The sequence below is a fragment of the Rousettus aegyptiacus genome, unplaced genomic scaffold, assembly GCF_014176215.1.
Source record: "Rousettus aegyptiacus isolate mRouAeg1 unplaced genomic scaffold, mRouAeg1.p scaffold_m13_p_1, whole genome shotgun sequence".
In the NCBI taxonomy this organism is placed as follows: domain Eukaryota; kingdom Metazoa; phylum Chordata; class Mammalia; order Chiroptera; family Pteropodidae; genus Rousettus; species Rousettus aegyptiacus.
In genome coordinates this window covers 113,361,332-113,385,635 of record NW_023416284.1, presented here as the reverse complement: position 1 = coordinate 113,385,635, position 24,304 = coordinate 113,361,332, and the positions used below count along the sequence as shown (strand labels likewise).

At 30.5% G+C, this 24,304-nt stretch overlaps 1 non-coding gene across 1 annotated transcript; it reads left to right on the top strand.

Annotated features, from left to right (window-relative positions):
* Positions 1-22,214: 22,214 nt before the first annotated feature.
* On the top strand, positions 22,215-22,321 carry LOC118606403. Its single transcript, XR_004952359.1, has one exon. It is a non-coding gene; the product is annotated as a U6 spliceosomal RNA (small nuclear RNA).
* The last annotated feature ends 1,983 nt before the right edge of the window (positions 22,322-24,304 follow it).

Sequence of the window (24,304 nt, the reverse complement as noted above, 5' to 3'; positions counted from 1 at the left end):
GAATGTAATATTAAGTAGTTTGGATCTTATCGTGGGCAATATCATGAAATAGAACAGTGACATAATCACAACTGTTTCAGGAAAGTAATTCTGCAGCAGTGAGAAGAATGCTAGAAGCGGTTTGGGTCTTGAGGCCAGGTTAGGAGATTATTGCAGTAGTCCAGACATGAGAGCCATAATATTATTAGAAACATAAAGAACTACGAGACTAATGTCTTAATCATTAATTTAAAGCACTTTATACTATACCAAATTACCTAAAGACTCATTTTTCACTGTATTGATTTATTATTTTGATTATTTGATAGTATAAGAAAAATATTAAACATTATTTTGGTAAGCGATATATCACATGATAAACTTCTGGGAATATCTTATCTAGTATAATTGCATTACTCTATAATACTACCTTCAACTAGTTTATATATAAAAAATGTAAACAACATACTCTTCAGTTATAAAACCTTGAAAAATGGAATAGTTTTATGAAATTACATTATTAACTTTGTGTCTTACAAATTCATAAGAAAATTAATTTTTAAATTAAGATAAAATCAATTACTCTCATTGCAATGGGTGTGTGGATATCAAGTAAAATTTGAGTTATGTTCCTGTGCTTATGTAGCATATTCTCAAACAGATTAGATAGTACATATGTACTGGCATAAAAACTAAGGATGTAAGTGCAGCATTAAATACTTGGGATATGAGAAAATAAGGAAACATCGCTTTTAATTGGAAAACCAAGAACCAAGCTACAGAAGAGGTGTAATAAGTAGAGCCCTTGAAGGTGGGAAAGTACCATTTATTTTGGAAAACCATTAGGAGCTGGTATGAGAGGCTCCATGAGCCATTGATAGGGGACTCTCTCAAAAAAGGGTAGGGCATGACAGCCAGGAGAGAGAGCCTTCCTTTTTGTTATATTGGAGAATTTTATTCCTTTATTCCACTGAATGGATTGTTACTCCTTTTATAATACTGAATCCTCACTACCTGGTAGATTTAATATATGCATTTCATAGAACTATACCTTCCCTAAACCACTCCAAGTCAGTGACAAATTGAATGGTCTCATTTGCTTAGTCCTGTGTAAGCTATTTGGTCTAAATATTAATTTTTAGCATACAATATGCTTCTTAATGGCAAATCAGAAAACCTATATGAGTTGGAAAATGTGTGTATTCCCATATGACCCACTTAAATACCATTGAGGCAAAGAAATTATTTTAACCTGATATTGTCTCATATCTCTTTGACAATAATAATGACTGTAGAGCCAAATGACTAGCATAATTGGCTCTTTTGAGATGACAAGAGCAGTGGGGAACCAAAGAAACTCAAAATGAACAATTTCTTCAATTAATAGAGGCTTTTTAAAAAAGAAAAAATAGATTCCCTAAACTTTTCGCTCTCTGTGAGTTAACTACATCACATTGGATACACCCAAATATCTGGGGAGGTTTTGTACTATTCCATCACTCTGACAGGGCTCTCCAAATCTAGAAGCAGAGAGACAGTCATCTTACTATAAACAATAACATTAATTTATCAGATCTCCTGTTATTTTTTTACATATTAATGTAGCAAACCTTTATAGAGCATCTGGAATGTAATACATTAAGGCATCTTGCAATTGAATATTAAAAAAAAGAGACGTGCAAGTTAAGGCAGCAGGATAACATGCACAGAACACAATGAGGAGTCATTAACTTTGTGTTCAAGGGAGCTGATTGAAGGCTTCCTGGGCTGACTGTCATAGTGAGTTTCATTTAAGAAAATTCAGAACAGTAATGTAAATACAAGAGTCTTACAAAATAAGTGAATGTTGCTATAACTATTCTCATTTTAGAGAAGGATTAAGGCTTGATGGTTTAGGTGACTTGTTTGATATGACATGACTAGAAAAAGAGTGGGCCTAGGATCCAGTCAAGATGATAATATATGCCTGGTTTTGACTCCATGTTTAGTATGAGCCTAGAGACTATGCTAAATACTCAGTATTTTTTTCTCATTTAATATTCACAGCAACTTATAAAGTAAACCCTATTTGTGAATGTATTAAGGAGCAGAAAAACAATGAATTGGAGGAGTATAATATATTAAGTTTGTATAATAATTACAAGAAAAGTTGACAAATTAAAGGGAGACATTGAGAAAGAGTTGTACTAATTGTGAATGTAAGAATGTCTTTGGTAATTCAAACCCAATAATACACTACTGATTCAATCATAGTGTAAAAGAAAAAAGATATTTGTAAATCCATGTTTTCTTACCTGTTTTTCCTGTTAGTGATTGCCTCGTGGCAGACCAGAGGAGAAACAACTCAGTCTGAAAGCAGCTGTGGCCATCCATTGTCCTGAATACTTCCCCTGCATTTTACTATGATCAAAGAGAGCCGAGTCTAAAAGAGTTAGGAGTACAATTGGGACAACACAAATGCTATGTTATTTTGTAGTTGAGGAAAATCAAAGTTTCAGTAAATTACCTAAAGTCTCACAGTTATTAAATTGAGCCTAGATTTTCTGACTACGAAACTCATATTGTTAGTCAGGCATACCTCAGAGATACTGTGGATTGTGGTCCAGACCACACCAATAAAGCAAGTATCACAATTAAATGAGCCATAATCTTTTCGCTGGTAGAGGGTCTTACCTCAATTTGTAAGTAACACAATATCTGTAAAGTACAATAAAGCAAAGTGCAATAAAACAAGGTATGCATGTACTTACTTCTCCTCTTGAAGACTTATTATGCTACATCGCACAAAGATTTTCTGCTTCCAAAGCAGGTTTTCAAAAGTCTATACATGAAAATGTACCACATCAAATTGATTCTGATGAAACTGATAATTAACTATGACCATCAATATTAATAGCAGAAAGTGAAAATAGTTATGATCTGTGGTCCCTGTCTGTCATCATAGAGTGTGCAAATATATAATTAACTTGATAAGCTTCTAGAATGCCAATATGACTTATGAATCATTTTAAAGTGTTCTCTTGTATTCATTCTATGATTCTAAGCAATAATCTTCATGAGCAAAGAAAAACAACTGGAGGTTGAATGACTGAGATTAGGAAATACTTGTGCTGTTTCCTAGTTACCTTTTTTTCCTAAAACAGGAAAGCAACCTTCCGTGATATCACACGAGTATATTTTTATTATACTTTAACAATAGGAAAACATTAGCATTTATGCCAGCCTTCATTAAACAAATTATGAATTTATATGTAGAAATCACCAAAACATCAGCAATTAGTCTGTGAATAAGCATAAATAAGTTTATAACACTGCAGTGGGAGAGAATACTACATTGACAGAATTTTAGAAGTACTCAAAAGTGAAAGTTAGAAGGAGGATAATTACAGAGCTACAGGGAAGGAGTGAGTTTAAAATGATTAAAGAAAAGATCTTTTAAGTTGGGAAGCTGAAAGTGGACAAAAATGAGAATATAATAGTTTAGAACTAATGGCACAGTTAAGCTAAGGTTTTGAAGCAACTTCTGATAAATAAACTGTTGCTTGGTAAATGAGCTATTTTGACCAGATGGTCAGATAGTTGGTTTTAATAAATTGATCTGTAGGGATATCTCGAAGCAAAAAGTGAAGTTATTAATTGGTTTATAGTCTTATCTTTAAAGCACAATGTTTTTTCTGATATCAACAGCTAAGTCATGTTAGCAAAGGTGGGCTCTATAGTCCTCTCTAAATGATTGATGTTGACACAGATGGCTCCATGCAATGCAGGACCCATTCTGGCTAGTGATCACCAGTCTCAAAGTGGGAGTCCCAGAGATCCTTTTATTCCACTAGGGCCCATTTTTGCATTGGTTACATAATCAGTAGCTTACCATAATTCATACATCTATCAAAAGGAATGCAAATAATTTTAATGTGAAAAATAAACACATGGTCATATTTACTGTTTATTTTTGTTAAAATGTAATCGATATAATTATATTAGTGACTTCCTAATATTTACTTGTAAGTTACATTAAGATTTCTATGTTGTCTTGGTAATTATGAATTCTAAAAAGGTCATATTAGCAAATTTTGTATTCATTAGTGTTTTAGTGTGTCATTTGAGAAACAATTACTAATAACAGACTGACTTATGTATACAAATTACTATTATTTCTATTTATTTATATTAAAGTATCTACCAATAATAGTGTTTTATGTGCTCTGGCATTGGGTAAATATTTCACATTCAAATATGCTATAAAATAAATATGCCACTAAATTTGATAACACTTGAACTTTTTAAACTTCAACCTTTAATTCCCGAAACTACATAAAGTTATGATAAGGTAAATATACCTAGAATTTTATTAAATTACAGTTGTATCCTTCTCTTATTTTAGAAACTTGTAATTTTCTTCTAAATCTTCTTGTGCCTAACAGCTATCACCTTAATAAAATTTAAGCTCAATAGTAACTACCACCATGGTTTTCTCTCATCAAAGAAAAATCAAGGCTTAAAATTAATTATTTCTTATGGCCAAATTGTGAGCTACATATTACTTTTACTGAAGTTAATTCACAAAAATATACTCTTTCATCTTGTGTAGGATATCAAAGTGTTTTTAGTTGAATTCCTTAACAAAGAAAAGTGCTGGATCAAGCTTTACAACTAAGGGATAGTATGTGTGTGATTTCAGGATGTCATTATGACACATTAAAGTTAAATAAAACCAATGATGACAAAATTGCTGCATTGAAATTACAGTGATTTTTAAGCTATTTCTTCCTTTAACTCCTTTGTACTATGTCTCATTTAAACTTACCAAAGTACTATTTATTTAAAATAGATATCAGTGTATAGATTAATATTAGAGAAGTATTTTATCTCTATTTTTGATGTGTCTATATTTAAATGTCTCCTAATTCAGCTAACACACATTTTTGTCTTCATTTTTGGAGATGAAATATCTACATGGTTTATCAAATTCTCCATTAAATTGACCAGTAAGCATATTTTAATTTATATTTGGCATTTCTTAGAAATAAACAAAATTGAGTTTGATGTATTCTGATGATTGCTAAACATACTATACTCCTTTCAAATCAAGATGAAGGAAACATTTGCTTTTATAAGCATCCTATATTTATTGATCCAAATATGAATCTGTGTGTTTTTCTGATCGTTTTCCTTCTCATCATTATACATTCCCCATTTTGACTTCTGAAATAAATTAATCTGTAATGGTCTGAGTCAAAATAATACCAGGAGCCAACTCTCATAGGCTCCTCGCTTCTTTCAAACAGACTTATAATAATGTCAGTGACAGCAGCAGGACCATTTTTACTTGGCCTCTGTTAGCAGAATTACCAGAAGTGAAGGCTTGTGGGCACTTAGAATTTTGTCTGAAGCTATATATGACTGGTATTTCTTTCAGTCTTTCCATTTTCTTCTACAGTGAATTCTAGTATTCTAATCTAATCTAACTCCAAAATATATTATATAGGGCACACAGTCTGAGAAAACAAAGGAAACCATTAAAGATTTCATCAAGAAAGAGAAACAATTCCCTTTCCAAATGATAAAAGTTAGTCTTTGAAAAGAAATATCAAAATAGTAACTATGTGAAACAATTCTTAATTCATAGTGGGCACTCAATCTGTCACAGCTGAACAATTGAATAGAAGAACAAATGCAGTTAATTTACCAAAATGAGTTAAAATTCTCCTTTTCTAGCAAAACTGGGGAAGAATTCTCCAATTCTTCTGCTTCTAAATATTACTTCTTTTAGAGATTAGAGTTAGAAGAACAGCTATTAATTTTATTTGTTAATTTCTTAAGGCAGAAAGGGAAGAGATCTTACTGAAGGTAGAGAGGCAGAATCCTTGCTAATGGGAAAGCTGTATTGCAGTAGAGATAAAAAGGACTTCATGTCCCCTTCTAAGATTCCCTGTATTCTCAGGAGCTTGAAAAAGTGCTAAGAGAATGGACGTGGAACATATTATATGTGAATATGTTTAAGAAAAGGAGCAATTCATCAATTATGCACAGGAAGCTAATGAGTTTTAAAACTGCTAATGAAAATTCTTAGTCAATAAGAAAACTTCAACATATGAAGTTTTTTTTTTGTTAATTTTGTTTTTTAAACTTCTTTATCAATAATTACCTATTTTTAGGAAAACTTAAAAAAAAATTGAAAGGAAACTATGGCAGTGGAAAGGCCTGGATGAGAAGATATGCTAGGGAGAAATAACTAAGAAAAGTGAAGAGCTGAGTGATTTCATATAAGAGGTCAAAAGTGTGTGTGAAAATTTGGATGGTACAAACCAAAGGAACGAGGAGAATGTTTCCATTTACCCCAAACTGGCACTCGTGTACTCCAAGGCCAGAGCTCTGCTTCCCAAAATAGACACTGAGATATCCGGGACTTACATCAGTACAATATCTGACAGATAAAGGAGTCCTCATTTAAATGTATCATTTAAAATTGAGACATTTCCTTAGAGTAAAATTGTATAGAGAAATCCAGGGTTACTAAGGTGACTAACTGGAAGCTGGCATAGCCACCATCTCCTATCCGATTATTAAGTTTTATTTTTTTTTATTACATAGCAAATAAATACAACAAAGACTTATACCCTACATAAGTAAAGAATTACATTTTTAATTCTATCTTATTTTTTAAACATATCGACAGAACTAATCCTACCAGCCACACGATTTAAAAAGTAGAATATTATCAGCAACTTTTAAACATCCACATCCCATGGCTTTCTTTTTAGTTATTATTCTTTAGTTTTTCTTTACAATTCTATACCACTAAACAATATTACAACTGAATAGAATAGAATAGATAATATAATAAATCGTAATAATATTTATTATATTACATTTGTTACATTTTGGGCCTTGACTGACCTCATGTCATAATCACTGAGTCAAGAATTGAATTCCCTGATCTACTCTCAGGACACTTTATTTTATATAAATTAGAAGACAAAGAAAAAGAGAAAAAGAAAAGAAAAAGAAAAAACTAAGAATAGGTCTTGCTATGAAAGGAGTGGCACTCAGTGCCAGGCCTTGAACAAAGTGTTCTATACACAGATGTGGGTGCCCTGTGCATCCCAGAGGGTGTAAGGAGTTTCCAACCTTTATAAATAACATTATTAATTATAATATATGTTATATATTATAAAAATATAGTATATGTAATGTAATGTATAATAATAACTAACCCTAAACATTGTTTTGTTTCATCGGAAGTTTCGAAATTTATATAAATTTAAAAATACTATATGCATTCTTTGCTATTTCCTCTTTTTGATGAACATTTTGCTTATTAGAATATTCTGTGCTGCTGCACATTGCAAATATCCCTGTACATGTTAACTAAGAGCTTTAGAGTATCGGCAGGAATGTGGACTTAAAGCACCATAGAGAGTAAAACATTCAGCTTTTCTTGATTATTTCACAACATTTTCCAAAATGACTTCTACGATGAATCCCAATCAAATTCTGTAACAGTTCTGGTTATTTTATAGCTTTGGGAACACACAGTATTTTCAGACTGTAAAATTTTTGGCATTTATGTAGCTGAAAAAAATATTGAAATAATTTGTATCACTGAATTCTAATGAAGATTAACATTTTTTCCTACGTAACCGATAATTTGTATTTTCTCTTTTGAGCAGGGTCTTTCTAAGACTTCTATGCCTTTCTTGACTGGATTATAGGAAGATTCTAATAAGCTTTCCCTTATTAAATTAATTGAGTCAACTACAGTGCTTTTAAACTTATTGTGATTTCATATATATTGAGAAATATTACACCATATTTATTATGATGTACTATTACATCTTATTTATATCCTGCATTTAATTTTTTTCTTTTTGTCTTTTTTTATTGCCAATTTTCTGATTTCTGGAGTTGTCTTTTTATTGAGTTTTTCCTCTAAAATTATGTTACCCATTATTTTTCTTTTAATGTTAATCTTTAAAATTGTCATGCATACTCACATTGTAAATTTTTATCAATATTTAGCTTATACTCTTAAATACAAGGATCTTTGAACACTGTCTCTCATACTTGCTCTTATATTTATCTAATATTGTTTTCCATTTTAAATTCCATCTTTTTTACGCCACAAATCACTCATTGTGTGTTTAGTCTTATCTACAAATTTTGCACTCCTTTGTTCAGGTTACTTAATGTATTTTGCAAAATTCTTAACCATTAATTCTTCAGCATTATTTTTGCCTATCTTTTTACTTCTCTCATTTCAAACTCTAACTGGATAACATGTATTCAATTTTCTCTTTCTTTCCAGCATTTTCTTATTAGGTTGTTTTTATACTTTCTATCTAGTATTCTCTGTGTTGCATTCTGAATAATTTATTCAAATCTACCTATCAGTACATTAATGATCTTTTTCACTGCATCTTCCACTGATTTTTTTTTCACTTCAAACATTTTATTTTTATTTCTACAAGTATTCTTTGATTTTTTTTTCAAATCTTCTTGGTCTTATAGTCTCTCATTTTTTACATTTTTAATTCTATCTTATTTTTTAAACATATCGAACAAACTTTTATATTTTTCATCAGATTATTTCACTGAAGTCTGAAGTCTATGTGTGTTCCTCATCTTTTTGTTGATAGTTTTGTTGGCAGGTTTTTTTGTTGTTTCGTTTTTTTATGGTGTTTTGTTTCTTTTGGATTTTTTGATAATTATTTAAAAGTACCTTGCTTTGGAGTTTTATTTATAGGATAAATTCTATGAACTCTGATCTTAAAATGTATTCTCCTAGGTAGGCTTTGTGATTTTTTTCTGCCTGCTAAATGCTTGAGTACTACAAACTGCACCACTTCAAAGTAAATTCTGTTTGAAATTTCTTCCTGAATACACACACACACACACACACACACACACACACACACACACACACACATTTATGTTAAATTAATTCACTATTTATAGTGAATTCAGTCTACAAACATACATGATGGCTGGATTTTGGCTATAAACCCTCAGAATATGTCTTCTCTTTTTCTTTAGCACTATAGGCAAACGGTCACTTCTTTGCCAATTTCTGTATGGCAGGTTTATTTGTATCTCCCTCTTGGAGTTCAGTTATGTGAGGATTTTTGATCCCTGTTCTTGAATGGGACCGAAATTTTACTTTTGTATCTTGTTCTCCATTTAACTCTCAGAACAAGAGTTTTATATCTCTAGAGTTCCACAGAGAAAGTAAGATTTTAGGAAAATATCTGTCTTCTTTGCACTTATGTTCATATGGTTCCGACTTCTGTATCAAGGTTGGCTTTTTAAGATATTTTCAGCTCAACAGTGTTTTAAAGTGTTTATTAAAATATTTTAGCCAACATATTTCTTTTCTCAGTAGCATATCTAGCCCTGTTTAGCATATCTAGCCTTGTATTATCCCATAATATTTCAAGAAAATAGAATGATTATTCAATTATGACACTTTCTTATTAGAATTAGAAACTATCCAGTAACTCTGAAAAATCTTTATCTGATTTTGTGCTATACCATAGTGACACCACTTTTATAATGAACCAACATAGTTTTGATTTGTACTTTTATACTTTATGTATTTAAACCAAATTATGTATTTAATTACATAATTCCTACCTTTCTATATAACTATCAAAAATTTAAAACCTTAAATTACCAGGTATATCCAAGGTCTCCAACTGGCTTCATAATATTATATGAAGCCTTTGATTAAAATATGGTATTTCAAGACAGTAGATTCTAGAATGTAAGGATCAATTTGTAGGCAGCAATAGTTTAAAGAATATTTGTAGATGTAGATAGAAAGTAGTAAAATGTGTAATGATTAGAATGTTTCTCTGTAAGGAGGGCAGATTTGATAGGCCTAGAATCTATTGACAAACTCGTAATTTCTACAAACCAAAGATCAGAACTGTAATATAGTCCTGATAGTGTGAGGCAGAGTCCACACATATTTTGGATATACCTTTAAGACTAAATTGAAAATTAACTATACTTAGAAGAAATTCTGTAGGAATGTAAAGAAGACTTCTCTAGCTTTTTTAACTGAAAGATGTAGATAACAAAAATTAGTGCTCTAGTTAAAGATGGTGAATTAATCATATAAATTTACCTGCACTTCCTCCTGAAATCTCACAAATCATGAACAAAATCTTTCATTAAGGTTGAAATCTGCTAGGACAAAGATAATGGTAGAGGAGAAAACAGACATAAAACTTTGGAAGCTGAAAAACAGTTGGACGAGTGGAAACAGTCTAAACAGACCTGAGAATTTGGGCACTAAAATTGGTAGTGTGAAAATAGAGAAGCATGGTGATTTAAAGCACAAAATCTACAAAAGCCTCATGAAATAGCAATACTAGATAACTGGAAGTGTGAGTAAAAGTGGAGTAAAAATTCCACGGGTTAAATATTTTAGAATTGATACATTTTTCAGCAAGCCATCTATGTGCTGACATATCCAGCAGTCCTTGAATGAAATCAGACTAATTTTTAACCTTAATATGTCAGGATATCCTACATGGCCCACTGGGCCCACTGAGATATACAAGGACATCCAGATGGCAAGAAATTTCAAGTATTTACAAGACATTTTCTCAATTCATGTATTTTAATCTCACTTTTATTGTAATTTATTCTTTAAACTTTATATCACTAAATTAATACATCTGTATTTTTAACAACTTTGGGATTAAAAGAATGTATTTTAAGTTGCAGTATAAAATTCATCTTCAAAATTGTGAGTAGTTTATTAATACTAGAAAAAATAGAAAAATTAAGCAATTATTACAGTTTTAAAACATTTTAATAATTAATACACTTCAAGGCTTATTATAAGCAAATAGTTACTTTTTAAATGTTTGATTGTTCATCTATTCATTTACACATATAATGTAGATAAATGATATAAAATATCAGTATTTTTCCAGAATGAAAATTTAATTGTTTTGCCTAATAAAGCTAAAAAAACTTAGCTCTTTTATTCAATAATAGTATGAGTTCCAAATCATTTCTTCAAAATCAAAATAGAGTCAACTTTCAAAGTATATACTCTGAAAAATCTAAAATATGCCAAAGATGTCATATTGTGCCCCAAATCTGAACAATGAGATAACAAATCCCCATTTAAGTTCTCTGAGTCTAAATTCAATATTCCTTCTATTAGAATTATTGTTCTTAATCAAGTTATCTTTCAGTAACATATGTTTTTTCCCCCATTGGATTTTCCATAGTTCCTGAAATATAAAGAAAATAAATCATAACCTTTACAAAATGTGTTTAAGGAAATAAACTCAATTTCACGTGCTTGTTCCTCACGTTTCATTAATGCCATCCCTGAGAATGTTGCTATATATCAGTCTCCACTGCTCTTCTTTCCTAATCCTGACTTCCCTGGCCACTCACCTCCATGCCGGAGATGTCACTTTTTTGGCTTGTAAACCTCTACCCTGCAATCCCACAGTGGAAAATATATCATCTTTCTTTTTTCTATACTCCATTCTACAAGAACTAGTAGTGGCTTTAAAGTACCGCACAATAAACATAAGTGAGGAAAGTTGACATACATATGTGGTTTATGACTTGACTTTTTTTTAATGATGAACTTTCATATCAATAAGAGGGCGTACTAAAATAATAGTGGCCAGTTGGCCTTCCTAGAGTTTCCTAAAAGTAGCTATTCTCAAAATAAATCTCCTCACTGGTTATACCTGAGGGAAAATATTCATGTACAAGAACCACTCCCATTAGTGAATAAATTAAAGACTGTGTGTATATGTATATTTGTATATAATTATATGTACATGTATATGTGGGATGTGTGTGTATGTGTGTTTAGTTAACCTAAATCATCTGGAGGCAATAAACAAGCAAAGAAAAAAGAAGTGTTGATTATGGATTAAAAGAATTGCAATCCAGAAGGCACAGTTCTGGTAGAAGCCCAGTGTCCTGCTGGGAAACAGAAGCCAGGGGGTTTTTAAGGAGGAAAGGGAGCATTTGCATAAGTCATTCACAAACAATCTTAATTGGTGTTGATAGCAGAAGGCAAATTTTGGCTAAACATAATTGACTGCTAAAACTATCTCTAAGTAAAAGTCTGTTTTTGTGAGGAGTAGCAGATGTTTTTGAAGCATTCTGGAGGACTTACGGTTTTGTCTAGTTCAGGAGTTCTGTTCAGTGAGGAATTGCATAAAACTCATATCCATAATGGCCTCCTGGCTTCATTGTAAAGCCTCTTGACAGAAGTGACTCCATTTTATTTTACATTTCACAATATAAAATCATATTATCTATAAATTTTAACTTGCATATACTCCCTTTTATCTATGTATCTGTGTCTGACAATTTTGGGAAGCATGAGTCTGCTTTTCTCTTGTACTCTTCTCTCTGGCCAGCTGCTGGTTAATAGCAAAAAATCAACCTTGAAGCTCTAACAATTTTGAAAGATCAGATGAAGAGTTGAAAATTGCATTTAATTAAAAACCGATTGCTAAGAATAAGGTGAGATATGGATAATCACTCTTAATACCTCTCTCTTCTTATCTATCATTAAAATCTGAACATTGAAAAGAATTAAAACTGATAATTGCCAATACAGCTTGAGGTGACAATTAGACTATAGGCGTCATTGAAGTAATATGGTATATTATAAAATAAAGTATCTGAAAAAGGAATATTGGATGAGTAAATATAAAGTATTTATGGTTATATTTAATGACATAAGCATAGAAAAAATATTTTACTTTTGAAATGCTGCCCCCCAAAAGCAGCTGTGTAGCTAGAAAATTAGAAAAAAAGTTTCAAGTTTTATTAATTATAAGTCATTGATACAAATCATTTCATTATGTTGCATAGAAGATGGTACTGACAGCATTTGTATTTTATTTTACTTGAAATTAGCAAATATGTACACAATAGCAATTAGTCTTTAGAACTTGTTAAATTGCTACTTTATTCTCAAATATAGGCAACCACTATAGTCTAAATCGGATTTCTGATGAATATACAATATAACATGACTACTTAATTTTTATCAATGCTCTCTATGTCTCCTAAATTTTATTTTAATGATATGCATTGACAGATAAAGTTACTCATTCAATATAAATATAAATGTTTGCATGTTTAATTATAACTAATCTTATAAGTAGTAAATGTAATTTGTGGACTCATAAGAAAAAATAAATGCAAGGACTTCTCAGCATTGAAATAATCCTAAATTTGCATATGAGAGTCTGTCAGGAGACATCTAGAGCTCTGGAGCAAAGGAAAACTCCTGAACAATTCATTTTGTTTGCCCTGTAAACTAGTTGGTCAAGGGGATGAGAAGTTTAAGAAGGTGACAAAGTTTTCCCCTGTGCGGCCACATTCTCATACCTTTGTGGAAATGTATTTTCCTCATCAAATTATGTCTTTATGTAGTGGGTAGATTTCCAGCCAACCTATAAAAGGCTGTGTAGTGTATAACATTCCTTCAACATTAAACAGCATTAAGAGAAGGAAAAATCACATGTCATCTCAAATATTAAAAATAATTAATTTCAGAGTATCTTTACTAATTAAATATTTATTGCAAACTAGCTGAGAGCTCAATAATCATTTAAAAATTATTTTAAGAAGTAATACTCAGAAACTGGTTATAAGCACTTTGGAACTCATTGGAAAGTTGGGCACTATTTGTACATTAGGTGACATTTGTTACACTACTCTCTTACATTACAGAGAACGTAAAACTTAAAACTAACACTAAATCTCCTTGTAGGTCACTATTTTGTCTACTATAATGACTATAATATATTCTTGTTCCTAATCAGAAAATTAAATGAAACATTTTGTAGTTTTTTTCTTATGTTATACAATTCACAATTTTATACTTCGATACAGAATTTGGATGGTACATAAAGTACCATACTTCCAGAAATTAGGCATAGAAATTCATGTTGCCCAATCTACTGAAGCCAAATAAAACTTTCATATGAAAATCGAAAGGGCACAATGAAAAATGAAAATTCAAAGGCCATCCTAATCAGCATAGACACAAATATCCTAAACATGAATTCTTGCAAATAAAATTCATGTATGTACAAATATCAGAAGCGAATGGAATTTATTTCTGAAGTAAAATAAAGATTTAATATTAAAATATCAAAGTTATTCACAATATAAATATAAGCGAAATCATAAAATTCAACATCAAGTTCTGCTAAAAATTTTATAAAATTAGAGAATAGAAGGAACTTTTTTTAATCTTTTCTTTTTTCTATAACCCTTGGCATCTTTTCTCTGTGTCTCTAACAGCTTTCCATCATCCTTTCCAGCTGGCATTTCATTGTTGTTGCTGTTGTTGTCATTATTATTGTTAGATTGGGCTATATTTGGCATATAACACATTAGTTTCAGGTGTACAACATAATGACTCATTGTTTGTGTAAAATGCCAAATGATCACAACAAAAAATCTAGTCACCACCTGTCATTATACATACTTAATTTTTTTTTGTAATGAGGACATTTAAGATTTACTGTCTTAGCAACTTGCAAATATACAATACAGTAATACTAGCTATAGTCACCATATTGTACATTATATCCCCAGGACTTATTTTCTAGCTGGAAATTTGTACTCTTGGACCCCCTTCACCCATTTCATCCACTCTCTACCCTCTCCCCTCTGGTAACCACCACTATGTTTCTGTACCTATGAGCTTCCTTAATGAGTTAAAAAGTACCATTTATAAATGAAGAGCAAAACATTATACTCAAAGGTGAAAGCTTAAAAGCCTTCCCTGCAAAATCAAATATATATATATATATATATCTTGTTATCATTTTTTCAGTTCAATGTTTTTTCTGATGATCCAAAACAATGTAAGAAGCCAATAAGAGAGTTTAAGAATTAGAAACATAATAAAAATCTCATTACTCACAGATGATATAGAATTATTAAAAATAGAGTTCAAAAATGTTGCTCAATATACAACTGTCAATTGTATTTCAATATACCTACATAAGGAATTAAAAATATAATGTTACCAAAAGAAAACTATTTAAGGTAACAATTTCCTAAGGTGTCTAGATGTTAACCTAAGAAAATATGCATAGAACCTTTATGAACAAAAGTTATAAAACTATATTAAAAATATTTTAGAAGCCCTAGTCAAATAGAAACATATACCATGTCCGTATATAAAAAATGAAAGTATCACAAAGATACCAATTACTTTCTATTTTTTTATATAGAATAAATAGAATTCAAATCAATTTTAATAAGTGTGAATATAATTTAATAAGATATTTGTACATGCTACTGATTCCAGGATTTATTTCAAAAAGGCACGAGGCAATAACAAGCAACACAATCCTAAGGAAGGAGAGTATGCAGTACTTGCCCTATCCAATATCAAGACTTATAAAGCTATTCTATTTAAGTTATTTGATTGGCTCAGGTTGACGGTCTATCCAATGGAATAGGATAATGATCTTGGAAACAGACCCCGTGTACTGGAAGGATAATGCATGACAGAACTGGTAATGCAGATGTGTATAGGAACAATGACTACCCTGTACCTATCCTGTAAGTTATCCTACAATAATTGGTACTCCACATTAAAAGGCAAAAGGACAAAGGATTGGAAAGACTCTATTCAGAGTATATGCTAATAAATTCTGTCATAGGCAAATGGCAACAACAAATGTTTTTAAGCAGGAGAATGGCATGATTTGATTTGTATTTTAAAAGCATTACTATCTATTCTGTTGGGTGGCTACTAAAGGAATTTTCCCTCATAGTCTATTTTCATTTGCTGGTGTAAGGAAAATATTGTGATCATAGGTGTTGTGCTTCCTTTCAGAAAGATTAATTGTTTTCAGGGGAAAAAAAATTCAAGTGTTTGATTAGTTCTCTCTCAGCTTTCCTTGAAGTCTATTTTCTTAAAATCTGCCTCTATATCTCAAAATTATTTTACATTTCCTTTGGCTACACCAACGAGACTCTACCAATCATAAAATGCATACTCTGGCTTTTCATTTCAGTATTGTTCATTTTATAAACTTTTTTGTGCATTGTACAATTAATACTTGCTCTATGAATTGTCATTAACTTACAGTTGGTGGACTAATCGATCTGGGAAAATCTATTAAACAAACAAATATTGCATAATTCATTTTGAAATATGCTTACTTCCTACAAAAACACTTTCAAATATCATAACTCTTTAAGTTGCTAGGAAAAAAATCAACATTTTAAGGAACATAAGTAAAATATTTAATAAAACCTAGCACATAGTAAATAGTGAGTTAATGTTAATTTTCTGCCTTTCTTCTGCTTTACTAGTAACAATTAAGCAAATTGAGATGAATTTAAATGGATTACGTCAAGTTGGATTTATAGATGAATTAAATATAATTTGTAAAACATAGAAGTATAAAGTATTAAACATGGAGAATATTTTATAATAACAAAACCTAAGCTCTTCTTTTTAGAAATAATACAAATTAAGAGAATCAAGTTACAGAGAGTTTCTGTAGCTAATACGTGGTAGAATTAAGAATCAGGACTCATCTTTGGTTATTTAATAAACAGTCGAGTAAACTTTTCTGTATGAATTACATATAGTCTTTTATAGTACATTAGTGTTATATATATAGTCTTTTCTCAAATAAATACTTCATTTAACATAAAATTGTATGTATACACACATCACAAATGTCCACTATTATTCCTAGATATTACTTCTAAAACACGCTAAAGAAATTAAGGTTCATTTTACATTTTAGTTGGGAATTATTTCTTAATATTTAGCTAGTGATCATACTCCAAAAGCAATACATAATCACTCTTCTTACAATGATTATTCATAGATTACACTCACATGGCAATCATACTAGAAAGAGGGCTAAATGATATATGTCTCTTATTTAAACTATCCAGTCATTATAAAGTCATTATCAAACTACCAATCTTGTAGAAAACCTTAGTTCAATTATTCTCTCATAAGATTCCAACTTTCACATTTAATCTCATGCATAGAACACTAACTGTGAGAAAGACTGTTCTTTAAAACCTATCTAGTATTTTCTGATCTGCTAAGAAACAAACAAAAAAAGGGTCAAGACTTTTCATAAGCTAAGAATTATTTACTTTTTCTATGTATTTTTATTAAAAATAAAATGTGATTTTGGCATAATTGTTCATAACTTGTCAAATAATTGAATATTATACTATTAGTTTTATTTTGTTCTAATTTAAATATTTATTTATGTCTAAAAGTCTGCCTTATTAATTTCTTCTAAAATACATTTATTTCCTTATTCTTATAATTTATTTAAAACTTTCTTTGTGCAGTAGGGAAGAACAGAGTTATTAACTACTGATTTTTAACTAATACAGCTTTGAATTTTTTTTTTATTCCCATATAGTGGGAATGGCTATGGATCTGTATATACTGGAAATTCGAATCATTTGGCGACTGCCAACCTAGCAACACCCAAATTTCAAATGAAATTTTTTGTGGTTAGACTCATCCTTATATTTAATGCACACAATTAAAAATAAAGGCAAGAGCCAGCTCTCAGAAGGAGAAGCAGATGCAGGAAGCTGGAGATGACAGTTAAAGTCTCTAGCATGGACATGTAATTGAGCACTTTGAGTCTTTGAATCTGACAGTCAGAAACTAACTAGTAAATAAATCATAACTCTGGGGATATACTGGGATTAGATTTTGAAGTACTGAAGTATTCTTCTTAACAGAACACCAATTTTGTTCACTATGAACCCATCCCCACAAGTCTCAGTGGGCACGGACCCCATCCTCATCTTTAGTGAAAGGCTTCATTGATGATCCAGTTAACTGTTAGCAAAGGTTCATTCTACACTTAGGGAGGTTCTTCCTTCCTCTTTTGAAAGTATATGAAACTGAGTGACTGGACACTAATGAAGAAGTATGTCACTTAAACTGTCACGGACCACCATAGTAAATCAAGAAAAATGCGCGTGTCAGATTAAAGCTTACCATGTGTACAGCAGAATGGAGAGACAAGAAATCCAAGGGTTTTATGAGGAGCCACCTGGTTTTTATATACACAAACATCCATTTGGAAGTCCTTGAACTGCCTTCTACCTAAGCCGTTAAATTTCTTTTTTGCTGAAGCTACTTGGAATTGGGTTTTCTGGTTATTTATAGGAAAAGCATACAGACTCATTCAGAAGCCTAATTATAATATGAGTGCATACATTCAGATAAATATTCTTCTACTTGGAAAAATGAAAGCAGAAAGGCAGAAAGTTATGATTGAATTCTAGATGAAGAAAAATATATGGAATTATTTTATTCTAGCCTGTTATTACTAAGAAATATTCTCTATATCTATATTTTCTTCACCAAACACTCTGTACTTCCCATTGTCATTCTTTTGATTTGAGTAAGGTTTTTGCTGAGAAATGTAAAATAGAATTCATGCATTTGAATAGGAAAAAACTACAAATGTGGTCTAATACTCTAAACAAAATATTTTCTGATTTTTTTATGCAAACATAACAGAACACAATTTACCAAGAACATTTAAACCAAAGCAATTATATTTCATAAGAGATAGTAAGTGGTTTTACATGCTTAAGAAAATCAGGTACTTAGGGTAAAGTAATGAACCAAACATATATGGCTCTTGACCTCATGCAGCTTATAATTGAAAATGAATGGAGATACTCAAATCCATTGTTACAGGAATATCATTAACCAATAATAATTAATCGAGTATTTATCAAACAAAAGTAATATTTAATAACAGAAAATAATTAAACATGTGGTTTATGTGGAGCATTAGTCATATAATGACAGAGCCACTTAATTTTTAAAAATTTAGTCCATAAAAATACATTATCTTAAAATAATGAAATTAAAAGAGTATTTGAGTTGGCTATTGCCAAATTAACAATATATTTCTTTCTAAAACTTTAAAAAATAAATAGTAGTTTCTTTATTTTACTAATGTTGGGTATATTCATGTTGTAATGTTAGTCTTTGTTGGAAAATATTTTACGTTTGTTCACATTTTGAGCTTTAAGTCAAATGGATATTTGACTCCAGTCCCAATTCATTCAAATAAACAGCTGAAACCTTTCCAAATCATTTAATGTGTGAAATTCTATTGTAACATGCCTTTAACATCATCATTAAAACTGTACAAGGAAGAAATATCTGTCTATGTCACAGATACACAACTAAAACAATTAGAATGTCAAAATTAAAAGCGCATTGTTAATATTTTTAATCTTTGGGCCACTTTCACTAATAAAGTTCTTGATTTAAAATACACACTCACACACACATCATTTTTTGTCTACATAGCACAAATATTTTCTGGCAGTATTTTGAGCCTTTTTATTTCTAGTTAAAGGGAAAAAAATGAGATTTAGCTGATTATTAGAGTTTTTTTACAAGTTTAAAAATTTAGCACAATGAGTATTCCCAAAGCTTTATTGAAATAAAAAATAAGATTACTGCATATAGAATATGAACTCTGTAGAGGTTTTAAAGATTTTAAAAACTGTTAACCTATGATGGACAGAAAACTAAAATTCACAATTTCATGAATGGCTACTATTAATTGTAAAAGAATAGATAGTTTGAAAGTTTTGAAGGGGAGAGAGAATTGGTATGTGTGTCACAGAGGTGGAGCAGAAAGGAGAAAGTGAATGGAGATTCTCAAATCCATTATTACAGTAATATCATTAACCAGTGATGTTTATTCAAGTACTTATCAAACAAAAGTAACTTTTATTAATAATACAAAGTAATTAACAACTTATTCAGAGAAATAAGCTAACTAGTTTTTATTAAATCATATATTTATAAATTTAAGAAATTGCCAAAATAATTTGCTGAAAATATCTCCCTATTTAACTTGAAAGATTAAAGATAAGTTGAATATAATCATTCAGAAGGCAGAAGAAGAGAGATTTATTTAATGTTCTGTAAACAAACTAGTTGACCTTTTTCCTATGTTTTTTTAAGAAGCTCATAACATAGCATTGCTACAAATGGGTGACAGTTCCTTTACTCCCCAATAATCTCTATCAGCCCCAAAAGGCTCCCAATCAAATTAACATCAATGACATTAATAATAATTTTCTAACCACATCTAATATATAAGTGAATAATGTCTTTAAAAGATGTTCCTATTTCTGTTGACCAGTAACATAAAATCTAAGTAAAAGCGCTGTTGAAGATTACTCATCTAGATATCCCTGCCTTCTAATGAGATTTGATCACAAAGCCCTTGATACACAGAAATTATCACAAAACACTATGACTACAGCAAAAGATAATAATAATAATAATAATAATAATAATAATAATAAAAGTACCCAAGCTTGTAACAGGCAGGAGTCATGTATGAGCTATTTCAGAAAAGCTAATGTTAATTATGTGACAGCCAACTATTGAACATTCTATTTCAACCTATTTTTTTTTTTCTGACTCCACAGATTTCAGTTGTGTTTGTTATTATGGAGATTCCTACCTTGAATTTCAGAATGTGTTTTTAAACACACAAAATAATATCTCCCTAGAATTTCAGACCTCCAGCTCTTCTGGACTCCTACTGTATATCAAGCAAAACTCAAATTCGGTAGATGGATTTTTTATTCAATTATTTATTGAAAATGGTACTTTAAAGGTAAGTCAGTAAATTAATTTAAATTTTAGGATTTTGTTCTGATTTTTTTAAATGTTCATCTTTTTAAAGTAATATAACATGTACATGTATATGTAATATATATATACATAAAGTATATATAACATGTTAAAGTAATATAGCATATATATACACACACACATATATATATACATATGTATATATATATAATTTAGTACAATGTCTGATACCATAAATGTAAATGTCAAACAGATGTAGCAGGTTAATAGTATTAGCAGTATTTTTGTTCATTCATCTATTCATTCATTCGTTACACACTATCTATCATCATTCACTTTGCCAGGTTCTGAGGATTCAATAGTAAATAAAAACACTTTATTCTCTTTCTATTGCTTTCAATTGATTACAGGTAATAATGATAACAGGTGAAACCAGAGCAAGAAAATAGCATTATGTAATGAATAGAACACTATAATAAATCAGCAAACATCAGTCTGATCCTTTAAGATAACATTCGTTGATTTCTGTTCTATAGCCTTTTCCTCAACTATGACCAGACATTTCCATTAGTCTTATAATAAGCAGAAAAAAAATAGAGATAAATGTAAGAAATTATAAAGCACACATAATATTGAGCGTTGGTCATGTTCAGAATGTTTTCTCTCAGTACATTTTCCTACTGCTAACTGCTCTGATTGTCTAACTCAGCTACTTCCTCTCACCCCTGTGGACAACTCCAACCAGAGATGTTGTGGGCAAAGGTAGCGCAAACTTAATTTTATGAAATAATGGATTAGGAGACTCTTTTTACTTTGAAATAGATAAAAATAAATTTATGATAGGTTAAACCAAGACATTTAGAAATATAAAACTATAATGGACAAAGAGAGGTGCAGAATTTCTTTCCTTTAGATTCTGTGATATAGAAAGGATATATATTAACGTGTCCGTAATAACAATTACTATTGTTTATGAATTGCAATTAATATGTCGGTCTCCATCTTAAAGAAAATTATAAAGATCATGGACTCTGGAGCTAGACAATCAGAGTTTGAACCCCCACTCTTCCATTTAGGAGCTTTGAGACTTTTCAATTCACTTAAGTACTTTGTACTTAAATTTACTCACATGTACAATCAGAGAAATAAAAGTTGTGAGGTTTAAATTTGTAAATTAATAAACACTATGAAGTAAATACAATATAATGAATAAAGACATAAGGCACTTAAACACATAGAAGAATGCCTGAGACATTAATTAAATGTGAGAGTTAGGTATTTTTTTCCTTTCGTCGCACAAAGATTCTGTGGACAAACTGAGATCCTCAGAGAGTTTGACATTACACATGCTCTTCAAACTCTTTTATGAGTGGTAGATCAAGAATTTTTACTGTCGTGTCAATCCAAAATCCATGTTCTTTCTGCTCTCATCACTGTTTCCTTTTAATGGTGTGCAGAAATTTCATCATTTATTCTATTTTTATGATTTGAAGATTTTTCCTTCTTCCCTATGATATGAGAGACTATGTTTCAATTTTCTAATCTATTTTAAAAGTTTAATCACATGGTACTCACTTCAGCAGCACATATACTAAAATTGGAGTGATACAGGGAAGATTAGCATGGCCCTTGTGCAAGAATGACATGCAAATTTGTGAAGAGTTCCATATTTTTTTTTTTAAAAGAAGTATAATCATACAGGGAATGTTTTTAAATTACAATTTTAATGAAAAATCATTTCGTGATTAAACTTTTGCAGTGATTATATTTTAAGAACCATTCAAATTTTCGAAATGCAGAATTGTTAGTGGAATTTTTTTTAGAAAATTTAAGTTTTAAAGTTTTATATATCAAACTCAATTTTAAAAATATGTTTTATTGGTTCTTTCTAATACCAAGGAGGTAAGTAAATACATCCACAGTCGAGACCCAAATATCAGCCCCCCACACACACACACACACATTAGCCTTGTCACAAATCATTGTGCCTTCACAAATCATTGTGCCTCTGGCTGGGGGCAATCACTTCACCTCAATTTCCACCTCTCTATAGTGGAGATAATAAAAGCACAGATTCTACTTCATGGATTTTCGTTTGTTTGTTATTTTATTTTGTGAAGAAGTAATCAAATAACACTTGTAAAGTGTTTTAACAATCCATGATACAGACTATTCTGTCAGCAGTACATATTGTAAAGGAGCTATTTATCATAAGAGAAAGATTTAAGTAAAATTAATAGAATTGTCCATTAAATAATTTACATATGTTTAACCTTGACATCCCTGAATAATAGAAATTAATAAGACTCAGTAGTACCTGAAAAATAATTTTCTTATGTTAAAATACATAAGAAGACTACCCTTCCCCCCACCCCACATTGTTGGTCAGACATTATCATTTAAGCCAAATAACTGACTTAACTAACGACATAGACTTCTGAGTGTTATGCATAAGAAACAGCAAAATTATTAACCATGCTGTCAAAAAAATATTAAATGTGGTCTTTAGTCACCTTGGTTGTATACTTGACATAGTGTAAAAATTCAGTAAACAAACACTGACTTTTACTTACTTACACATGACTTGAGAAGAATGTATAGCCAAATTTATGAAACTGATTATCCAGCAAAGTGTATGTAGGTATATTTGTTTTTGAAAATCTCAGTACTGTTTAAAATAATTTTAAAGTGAAACCGAGCAGATAATTTTAGAAAAGAAAGGAATGTTTTGTAAATGGCCAAATATCATTAAAAAATTAAAATAGCGTTTATTTACCTTTGAACTATATATGGAAAGATTTAGATATATTAGCTTAATATAGCTGGATAAATATGAATTATGAAACATTATGCAACTGTTTTTCTTTAACTTATGTGTGTTACAGATGTCTTATATATTAATAATAAAGACTTTAAAGCCTTTTTCTGTAATATAACCAATATACATTGTAATATAACCAATAGACATTCAAGCACATGCTGTTAAGAAAATATATAAGCCAGTACAGCCCACACATGTAATTTCCAAGGGCATATGGTAAAGCATACCTGCTATAGATGTGACTTGCCCCTTTTAAGCCATAACTCAGTTGGCCCGATTAGCGGTAATCCTACAAATGGCCATTTCCCTCCTTTAAGCCTTAGAAAGCTTCGAATGAATGGTTAGCTTTCATAATCTTCGTTTCCTGTGACATTAACATTGCCCTCTACATTGTATTCACTGGTCTTAGGAAAATTGCCAATAATACTTGCTCCCTGCTAGCAAAAGAAGTTGCCTTTCTCAACTAGATTCCCCAGAATATTGGAAAAGAAACCAGAAGTGTGTGTATGCGTGTACAAGTGCAAGGTGTATATATGTATATGATGTTTATAAAAGTATTTGGTTTAACTCTAGTACTTGTTTAACTTGAGCTGTCACTTCTCTTTAAGTTTCAAACTTCTTATCTCTCCAACACAATAAAAAATTATTGGTAAATTGTAATGTCTTATGTAAATATAAGATGTTAGTTTCATACTAAAAAACAGGAAAAACTTTTTTTTTCCCCCCATAGTACCATTTTTCTTGTGCTGGTGAAGCAAAATTGAAAAGCATTAACACTACTTTTAAAGTGGATGATGGACAGAAGTATGCACTGCTTATCAAGTAAGATTTTTCTT